Genomic DNA, 11,719 nt, shown 5'->3' on the forward strand with positions numbered 1-11,719 from the left:
ATGAAGTGTGATGTTGGTTTTTTTATTTGGGGAATGTATTTCGGAAATACGTTTGAGTTGGATATGAAAAGAGAAAAAAAAAGAGGAAAAGATGGGAGTTAGTTGGAGAGAGTAGGTTTGATGTTGGCTTTGTGAATGAGATTTTGTAGATGGACTTAAGAATGGGATTGAGGAAAAGAAAATGGTTAAGAGAGGGTTTGGAAAGGTGTTTTGGATATGAGGAAGAGGATATGGGGAGTTTTTAGGAGGAGAAGATGGATTTTGAAGAGATGGGTTTGAGGATGGGAGAGTGAGGATGTTGGAGTGGGAGTAGAGGGAAATGGGCTCTACATAGCCCTAATTTTTGCAACATTTTTTTTAATACTTTTAGTAACTGAAATATTTTTAAAATTTTTATAATGATTTATCATCAATTTTTAAATCATGTCACCAAATTTCATATAATTTAGAGTCGTAAATAAATTATAAAAATTCTAAAAGTATCCACTATCTAAAACCAATAATTTTTTGGACAGTTGTCAATTCATTCCAAATATAACTATATTAAAAATTTTATTTTATTTTTTTCTTATTTTTATATAAAACTAGACTCATCAAGCTTCAATTTGGCTTTTGAATCACCTAAATCGGAGTTGTAACGAAGGAGATATGAATTTTTGAAGTCGACCCAAAATTATAGAAAATTCCAGCGTGGGGACGCCTGGTGGGCATGGGCACGCCGGCCCATTGTGTGTTTGGGCGTGGGGACGCCGGCCCACTGTGTATTTGGGCGTGGGGACGCCCAGTGGGCGTGGGCACACCGGGGTACTGCTTGGGACTTCTAGTTTTTCGATTTCTGGGGCGCCGATAAGGCCCCCAGGAAAGTACTATATATGATTTTAGGGTAGGAGAAGCTCATTTACGCAATGAACTTATTGGTTTCATGAGATTCCCCCTGATTAGGGGTAAAAATCTAATTTATTCTCATTTCTACTATTTTCAGTAAATTTTCATTTACCCTTAGATTTCTATCCCCAATTGGGTTAGAACTATCGAGTTTAGTCTGGTATTTACTCATTTGGTATAGGACAATGGTTTCGACCCTCTAATCACTAAATTTTTGGTTCGTTCCTATCAATGAGCCGATATACTGTAAGATGCTCGGGCCCAATTTCTAGCGACGCTATATTCTTTCGTTCCCCGATCCGAACTTGTTGGAAGTCTTACCTTCCCTCTAAAGATTCATCGATTCAGGTGTCTGGGGTGGTTCCTATCATTTCAGTATCACTATTGGGTCCCTTCCTAAGTCAGCGGATGCGTTAGTGAGTTCATAACCCATGGCCCAATTAATTCTAAACCATTGCTCTGATACCATCTTGTAACACCCTGAAAATCGGGGGTCGTGCATACGCTCAACTCCCGAGTTCCTGGGGTCACTTATATCAGTTTTCATTAATATGCGATTATAAAGGCGCAACATGGAATTACTTGAAACATGAAGCACAATCACAACTAGTCTGCTGAAATGAAAATAGATCATTATATACATGTCTAAAAGGATATAAAAAGGGTCGCATCAGGTGTTGCCCAACAAAATCACAAAAGGAATATCATGCCCAAAAGAATAGGGCTGAGTCCACAACTCAGCGATCCAAATCCTGTCAACTAGGCCGATGGGGAACCATCCATCAGCTGAAAGTAAGAGAACTCGTCCTCCTCCTCGAGGCTCGCATCACCAGACTCCACAAAATCTGTATCACCTGCATTTGTCAACGGGTCTGGTTGGTGTTTTAAAACACCATCCTAGAGTGGGAGTAAGTGATCAACTCAGTGAGTGCTATTAGTCTTAAGTTGTAACAAGCATCAATTATAATAAGAATTTAATGAAAAGCAATCAATCGTAAACATCTATCTAGTCTTGTTAATGCGCATGCATGCAGGATGATATGATGTATGCCTTCGCCACAACGCTCCCTCGTGCGATAACATCTAACGATCGCCAATGCCAACACTCCCTCAGTGCGACCTCGACTGCCGAGTCACCAACCTAGCTAATGCCATGCAATGATGATGTTAACCGGGTTCTTAGTTAAGTCCATTCATCCAGCAGATTTGGAAATCTGATACACCCCACGTATCAAATGCCCTTAACTAGTTGCGAGGCCAAGACCCCCCAATGTGTGAGGCCGAGACCCCGCGATCCTTGACCCCGTCGGGTTTCTCCCATCCCCGACTTCAAGCACATGGGGGGTGCTGAATGTGGGGTCGCTCGCGGTCACTACGGGGAGGCGCGTCACCCCAGCGTAGGCCGACAGCTCGGACACCGTGTCCCATTCCACCATGCCCGGCTCACGAGACTGTGGATCAATATTCCATCCGGTATCGATGGGCTACAACGGTGGTAGGGTGTTCCAGTTTTCATACATATGTGAGCAAACAAGGTTAACAACCAGGTGAGTTAGCCAGTGGACTAAACCGCACGAGCTCAGGTAAGTATGTGGCGGAACGACATCGGGTACAAGCGACCCATGTAGCCTAACTACTGCCGCCCACACGTACTCGCCCAAACCCATGGGTTTAGCCTCAAGGTGGTCCTACCAACGGAACCACCTTCGCTCTCCTCATGTTCCTGACCAACCCAAGGGTAGGAATAGTGACTTATAGCATGCCAACTACCAATGTAACATCAAGCATATTCAACATCATGTTCTTATGTTGCTCAACATACAATTCAAATTTATCTAACAAGCATTTATTAATATCATGAATAAAGTGTAGGTGTGTGGTGTGGGTTAGTGAGGAAGTTAACACTTCCTCCATGTTGAGAAATCATATGTACAAGAGCAATAAATCATACACAAGATGAAGCAACACATATGAGAAGAAGAAATCAACCATACATGAGCATATAATCATCCATACACTAGATTATGAGAGAGGCAAGATTAACATCAAAGAAAAATAAACATGCAATTCATACAATGCCAACAATATGTCATTCCTAAGTTTTCCTAGATTCTTCCATACAACACACCAAGCAAGCAAAATCATTAAACTCCAACTATAATTTGGTGCTAGGCCACCTAAGGATAATAGTCCGCACCTATGGATCGTTGAGATCTTGAAAACGACCTAGGAATGAGGGCTTTTGGGGTCGGACGGCCGGATTCCCTAAAACAACCATTTGCATGTTAGAAATTCATGAAATCCCTTCTCATCATAAGGGTTTTAAGGAAAAAGGGGTGATGGGTCTTACCTAGACGATCAACGGGATGAATGGGAGTTGTGGGGTTTGATTCTTTGGGCCCCACCTCGATCTAGGGTCCACCTTCACTCTCCCTCTCTCTTTCTCCTCTTTCTCTCTTCTTTCTCTCTCTCTCCCTAGGGCAAATTCGTATGGGGAGAGGGGTGCCCCAAATGAGGCCCTTATATAGTCTCAGGTTTGGTGTAAATGGCCCTAAGGGATGGGTTTTCACTATACTAGACCTATGAGAAGGTCTTTCTAAGCTCTAGGGCCCACTATGAGGTGTACAAGTCAATATACACCGTAGGATAGCTAGCCCTAATGATGATCTACGTATGGATATGATCGGCCCGCCATTTGGATGCGCCGATCGACAGATATGATAAGAAGTCTGTTCAACGGTCACCGATAGTCGATCAGGGCCGCGGCTATACGGATATGAGTAGGGAAATATCCTTACTCCATGGGTAAAGTTTGGTCGCAAACCGACGGTCCGAAATCCTCAACTTTGCATAAGAGTGGACGACTCAATTCACTTAAGTTCCAACTCATTCCTTTAGGGTATTTGCACTTCTCATGCACTCGTCCTTCAGCTCAAGTTGACCGGTTCTGGACCGTACCCAGGTCCGATTCCCGCGATGGACGTCAAGCCCAATGAGACGAACATTATTCTATAGTTTTGGAACTAGTGGTCCACCAACGAGCGGTCTAGAGCTTGTTTGGATAACCGGGGCAGTTCTGGTGGCCCTCTGACCATGAAACTTATAGGATAGGTGCTCCATGGCCCGATGAAGGGCCATGTAAAATTTGGGAATGATCAGATATGGGGTTTGGTCGCACGGGTCTGATTCGCGATCAACGGTCACCGTGCCACGATCGGGACCCAGATTTTGTGGGCGGCGTAGAAAAATACATTAGACCTTTATCATAAATTTGGAAGAAATTCAACGGCTGAAATGCCTTAAATCTCAGTTTTATTTACCCGTGTCAGATTCCAATTCTGACATTGGTGGGGCGCATCTGGCAAGTGCCAGATTCCACTTATGGGTGTCCACTGGGTCCGTGATGGTCCTCAAGCCCAGTGAGATCTATGATCCCGTGAATTTTTATAATTTTCTGACCTTCCCATGTCGCGGTATAGCCCGCATGGGTTGTCGCTAAGTGTAAACGGTCATCTAGCTTGGAGGCCCGCACCAAGTTCTATCAAGGCTCGTCTGGTCTATTCAATTGAGTTAATCTTGGTCTAATTTATTTGTGATACCTCACTATGAGTAGCTTAAATGAACAGTCCTGTGGCAAATCCTATGTGGGACGCCCAGATATGCTGCAGTTGGGTGGGGACGTTACACTACACGATATTCAAGTGATTGGCGGATTCATTGGCTTCCTACGGTGATTAAATCGGACTAGTGCGGTTCTTTACTAGTCCACCCGTGTTTAAACTATCATTGAGTGCTAATGGTCATTAAGTGATGTTATAAGTTAATTAAATAAAATAAAAATAAAAATTGATAGATTTTTGGAAATCCAGAATAGTGAAAATCATGGCCAGAGGGCCACCATAGCTACCCCGATTCTCCAAACAAACTCTAGATCGCTTGTTGGTGGGCCACTAATTCCAAAACTATAGAATAATGTCCATCTTACCGGACTTGACGCCCATCGCGGGAGTCAAACCGGGGTACTGTCCAAAACCGTTCAACTTAAGCCGAAGGATGAGTGCATGAGAAATGCAAATACCCTAAAGGAAGGAGTTGGAACTTAAGTGAATTAAGTCGTCCACTCTTATGCAAAGTTGAGGATTTCGGACCGTCGGTTTATGACCAAACTTCACACGTGAAGTAAGAATATTTCTCTGCTCATATTCGTATAGCCGCGACTCCGATCGATAGTCGGTGACCGTTGAACTGAATTCTGATCCTACCCGTCGATCGACGCATCCAAATGACAGGCCGTTCATGTCTACATGTAGATCATCGCTAGGGTCAATTATCCAACGGTGGGTGTCGACTCCTACGCCCCGTAATAGCCCCAAAATGGTAGAAAAACACATCCCTAGGGCTAGTATGGTAAAAACCCATCCCTTAGGGCCATTTACACCAAACCTGGCATTATATAAAGGCCCTATTTGGCCACCCCCTCTCTCCATACGAATTTGCCCTAGGTGGAACAAACGGAGAGAAGAGAGATAAAAAAAGGGGGAAGGAGGAAGCAAAGAGAGTAAAGAGAGAAGAAAGAGTGTGAAGGAGAGTGAAGGTGGGCCAAAGATCAAAGTGGGGCCCAAGGGAGTCCGCTTCTTGCAACTCCTCGCCTCTTCCTCAACAAACCCTCCACCACAACCGAGAACCGCTTCCGTTGCTTGCATAGGTAAACCCTCACCCTTTTTTTTTCTTGAAACCCTTGTGTGAGAGATGTTTTGCATGAGATTCTAACATGCAAGTGAAATGTCTTAGGATTCCGGCCGATCGGCATCGGGTTCGGCGTTTCTAGGTCGTTTTCCAAGACTTCAACGATCCATAGCTACGGACTATTGTTATTAGGTGGCCTAGCACCAATTTTAATACGAGTTTAATGATTTTGATTGCTTGGATGCTATATTTGAAAAGTCTAGAGAAACCTTAGGAATTGTATAGATTTGCATGCCTAGCTCTCAAATTGGTGTGGATCTTGCCTCTTACATGATATTATGTATGGATGATAGTTTACTCATGGGTGTAGATTCCTTTCCCTCATATGTGTGCTTTATTGGGTGAATGATTTACTACCATTGTGTTCATGATTTCTTTAGTTGGAGGAAGTGCTTAACTTCCTCACAAACCCACACACTCACACGCACCTTGTTTCTTGATAATGTTTACTTGCTTGGTAAGAGTATTCGTTTGTATGGTTGAGATGCTAGTACAGTGTCCTGGGGCATCCACGTAGAATTTTTCACAGGACCGATTATTTAAACCATGCGCGGTGAGGTACCACAAGCAAATCAACCTAGGATTAGCCCATTAGAGTAAACCGGTCGGATCATGACAGGACCCGGTGCGGGCCGTCGAGCCGGACAGCTCATTTGCCCTTAAGGACAGCCCGTATGGGTTACACCGTAACACAGGAAGGTCAGAAAATTCTAAAAATAAAGGGAACCATAAATCTCAATGAGCTTGTGGACCATCGCGGACCTCGGACCCAGCGGATTCCCAGAAGTGAGATCTGGCACTGACTAAATGCACCCCACCAATGCCAGGATCGAAATCTGGCGCTTGCAAATGAAACCGAGATACCAGGCTATCCAACCGTCAGATCTCTTCCACATTTACGGTGGAGGTCTAATAAATTTTTCTACACCCGTCCACCAGCTCTGGGACCCGATCGTGGAACGGGGACCGTCGATCACAAATCGGACCCATACGACCAAACCCCAGATCCAATCGTCCCTAAATTTTGCATGGCCCTTCATCGGGCCATGAAGCATCTATCTTAGAAATTTCATAGCCAGAGGGCCACCAGAACCACTCCAATCACCAGAATGGACCCCTAAGGGCCGTTTAAAGGTCAGAACTGTTGACTCAAACCCCACAACCGTCCATCCGTTTGTTCTCAAAATTTTCACGGGCCCTAATCGGGCCGTAGGGCACCTACCCACCAAATTTGGTGGTCAAAGGAGTATTAGGGTCACACTAAATCCAAAAGTGAGTCCTAGTTGGCTATTTTGAGAATTTGAGGAAACTTAAGGCCAAAGGGCCCAAGTCTAGGGAATAAACCCTAGCTCTCATAACTCTCCCTCATTTGCCACAACACCAAGAGAGAATGAGAGTTAAGGAGTTAAGAGGAGAAGAGGGTGTGTGAGAGGTGATTCAAGGTGGACCTTAGGTCGAAGTGGGGCCCAAGCGAGTCAACCCTTCCAAATCCCTACCTCTCTTGCAAAGAGAAACTCCTCTCCTTAACTTTAACAACTGTTCGTGGGTTGCCTAGGTAAGATTTTCACCCATTCTTCTTGAAATCCATGTAGTAAGATGGGATTGGCTTGGAATTCTAACATGCAAGAGCTTGTTTTAGGGATTCCGGCCGATCGACCCGAAAACCCTCTTTCCTAAGGCATTTTTTTTAATCTCTAACGAACCATAGGTGCGGACTATTATCCTTAGGTGGCCTAGCACCAATTATAGTTGGAGTTTAATGATTTTGTTTGCTTGGTATGTTGCATTTGAAACTCTAGAGATAACCCTAGGAGTTATATGTTCGTTGGAATTATATGGATGTGCATGTTAGCTCTCAGATTAGTGTTGATCTTGTCTCTCACATGAATTGATGTATGGATGATAGTGTGCCCATGTTTGTTTGATTCTTTTCCTTACATGTGGTATCTCATGGTGTGTATGATTTATTACCCTTGTGTACATGATTTCTTGAGATGAGGAAGTGTTTAACTTCCTCACAAACCCACACATTCACACGCACCGTAGTTATCGATAATTGTTGATTTTCTTGTATGAATATCTGTTTTTGTATAATTGAAATGCATGAGAATATGATATTATTATGCTTGATGATACTTGGGTAGTTGTCATGCCATGGGTCCCCTTACCCTCCTTGGGTTGGTCAGGAACTTGAGAAGAGGCGGTAGTCTCATCAGTTGGACTATGCAATGGCTAGACCCGTGGGTTTGGGCGGGTGTGTTCGGGTGGCTGTAGTTCAACTACATGGGTCCTTTGTGCCCGAGGTCACTCGTCTTACACTCGCCTGACTCACGCGGTCTAACCTACTGTCTGACCAACCTTGTTTGTTAACCCTGGTTGCTCACACATGTATGGAACCTGGAACACCTTGCAACCGTTGTAGCTCATCAATAACCCACTTGAAATTGGTCCACAGCCTCGTGAGCCGGGCATGGTGGAATGGGACACTGTGTCCGAGCTGTCGGCCTACGCTGGGATATCGCGCCTCTCCGTAGTGACCGCGAGCGATTCCTTTCTCACGGCACTCCTCATGTGCTTGAAGTCGGGGATGAGGAACCCGATGGGATCACGGACCGCGGGGCCACGGCCTCACGCATTGGGGGGTCTTGGCCTCGCACCCAGTTTAGGGCATTAATACGTGGGGTGTACCAGAATCCCCAACCTGCTGGATGAAAGGACCTAACTAACAACTCGGTTAACACGAATGCATTGCATCGCATTAGCTAGGGTGGCGACTCGGCAGTCGAGGTCGCACTGAGGGAGTGTTGTCATACGCGATCGTTAGATGGAGTCGCTCGAGGGAGCGTTGTAGTGATGACATACATCATATCATCCTACATACATGTGCATTAACAAGACTAGTTAGATGTTCATGATTGACTGCCTTTCATTAAGATCTTACTATAATTGATGCCTGTGATAACTTAAGATTAATAGCACCCACTGAGTTGATCACTCACTCCCACTCTGGGGCGGTGTTTTAAAACACCAACCAGACCCATTCATAGATGCAGGTGACTCAGGACTGGAGGAGCCTGGCGAGACGAGCTTGGACGAGGAGGACGAGCTATCATACTTCCAGTTGATGGAGGGTTCTCCGCCAGTTTGATTGGCGGGATTGGATCACTGAGCAGGGGGCTCGGTCCTATTCTTTTGGACTTGTTATTCTTTTGAGATTTGTTGGGTAGCGTCATATGCACCCCTTTTATACTTTTGGACATGTATATAAATGTATGTTTATTTTTCGCTCATTTCAGTGGACTGGTGTGGTTATGTTTCATGCTCCAGGAACTTTCAGGCTGCGCAACTAAACCTGATTAAACGCATTAATGAAATCGGTTAAAAGTGACTCTCGGGAACTCGAGAGTCGAGCATATGTGTTACCCCCATTTTTAGGGTGTTACAACGATGGTATGGTTGAGATGCATGAGAATATGATATTGTTATGTCAGTTGATAATTTAGATAGTTGGCATGTTATGGATCACCTTTATTCTAATGGGTTGGTCAGGAACATAATGAGAGACGATAGTCCCATCGGTAGGACTATGCTATGGCTAGACCTGTGGGTTTGGGCGGGTGTGTTCAGGTGGCTGTAGTTCGACTACATGGGTCCCTTGTGCCCGATGTCACTCGTCCCACGCTCGCCTGACTCGCGTGGTCTAACTTTTTATCTGACCAACCTTGTTTGTTAACCCTATTTGTTCACACATGTATGGAATCTGGAACACCCTATAACCGTAAGCGGCCCACCAATAATCAATTGCAACTGGTCCACAGCCTTGTGAGCCGGGCATAGTGGAATGGGATACTGTGTCCGAGCTATCGGCCTACGCTGGGGTGCCGCGCCTCCCCGTAGTGATCGCGAGCGATCCCTTTCTCTCGGCACTCCTCATGTGCTTGAAGTTGGGATGAGGAACCCGACAGGATCACGAACCGCGGGGTCTCGGCCTCATGCTTTGGGGGGTCTTGGCCTCGCAACCAGCTTAGGGCATTGATACGTGGGGTGTATCAGATTTCCCAACCTACTAGATGAATGGATTTAACTAATAACTCGGCTAACACGATCGCATTGCATCGCACTAGTTAGGGTGGCGACTCGGCAGTCGAGGTCGCTCTGAGGGAGTGTTGTCATACGCGATCGTTAGATGGAGTCGCTCGAGGGAGCATTGTGGCGAGGGCATGCATCATATCATCCTGCATGCATGCGCATTAATAAGACTAGTTAGGTGTTTATGATTGACTGCTTTTCATTAAGATCATATTATAATTGATGTCTATGATAACTTGTGACTAATAGCACCCACTGAGTTGATCACTCACTCGGACGGTGTTTTAAAACACCAAACAGACCTGCTCGTAGATGCAAGAGATACAGATTACGTGGAACCTGATGATGCGAGTCTCGAGGAGGAAGACGAGTTCCCTTACTTCCAATTGATGAGCGGGACCCCGTCAGATTAGTAGATGGGTCGTAGGATCGCCGAGCAGCGGCTCAGCTTTATTCTTTTTAGACATGCCATTCTTTTTGTGATTTTGTTGGGCGTCACCTTGTGTGCCCGTTTATATTCTTTTGGACATGTATATATAGGTATAGTTGATTTTCTTCCATTTCAGTAGACTTGTGTGGTTGTGCTTCATGTTCTAGGAAATTCCAGAATGCGCATTTAAACTGGATTAAGTTTTTGAACATGACATTAAGAGAAATACATATGTATTCTCTTAAGCATGTTACCTCTAGTGTATAACTATTAAGCAAGTTACACATGTTATCAGCACAATCAAGCGTAGGTAATAGTCGCATAACAAAATAAATAATTTCCTAATCTAGTTGTTAAGTGCATCAATGATATGATAAGATGATGCATGATCCTCACAATCAAATACTCCTTCAACAAGCGACTTTAATACCTATTTCGTAGAATACCAACTCTCCCTTAACAAGCGACTCAAACACCTTTCGTAACCACCTATCATAAGACAAAACATAATTAGCTAAGTGATTATTAATCATAGTTCATATAACAGGTTGACGAAGCTAGGATACTGCCATTATGTCACGAGTCATTATCTAGATCGTATGACTCGTTATGACACATAGCGGCTTCTCACCAGTGTCCATTGATCCAAATTAAGGTATCACCTGTTATATTTTTAAATTACTAATTTCAAAGGTACAACATGATGTTCAATAGTATATAAATCAACATAGTAAGGGTCGTCATCTAATATTGAGTATGAATAATCAATTTAGATGTGCAGGCTTCTCACTCGAAACTAAATTAATATAAAGAAAAGATATCGCCACCTAATTCCATTTACGCTCGGTTTTTTGAACTATACTCTAGCATGCAACCATCGGTCGGGAGGTATTTGATGGGGGTCAACATAACAACAATCTATCACGTCCATTAATGCTCATCGGTCATTATTGGGAGGCTCATCGCCCCATCATAAGCCAATAATATGAACACGGTGTCCCATACTACCATCTCAGATTTTATCGAATGTTATATAATTACCAAACATAATAATGATTAGTCCTGCATTAGATTGATGCGATCGATTACGGAGAACCCAGGGCAAACCGACATTGGGTGCAATGCATCCCCTATAGTTTCAACTACTACCGATCGTCCAAGTTCAACTTTGGTTGACCATATAAGTCTAGGATAACCATCTCAAAGTGGGTCATCAGCTTATTAAATAATTTGTGGAGCTCAATCCACAACAACACCAATTCAGATTTAACAACCACTTAAGCATCATTACAAGGAAATTCAATGTCACCCTATGATATACCAATTGAACATATGTATGAATTAGTACAATCCAATCAACACCAACACAATCCGCATGTATCAACACATAATAATCTAATACATATACAATTCAATTTACATAAACACAATTCGATTTATATCAACGTTTCTTAACATCGACATCAAAGAGTTCTAATGTAAAGAATTTCATATTATTAAGCATTTCATCAAGCATGTTATTAACCAAATAGCAAACAGACACATTTAATCATCTAAAGTACCAAGTAA

The sequence above is a fragment of the Magnolia sinica genome, chromosome 15, assembly GCF_029962835.1.
Source record: "Magnolia sinica isolate HGM2019 chromosome 15, MsV1, whole genome shotgun sequence".
NCBI lineage: Eukaryota > Viridiplantae > Streptophyta > Magnoliopsida > Magnoliales > Magnoliaceae > Magnolia > Magnolia sinica.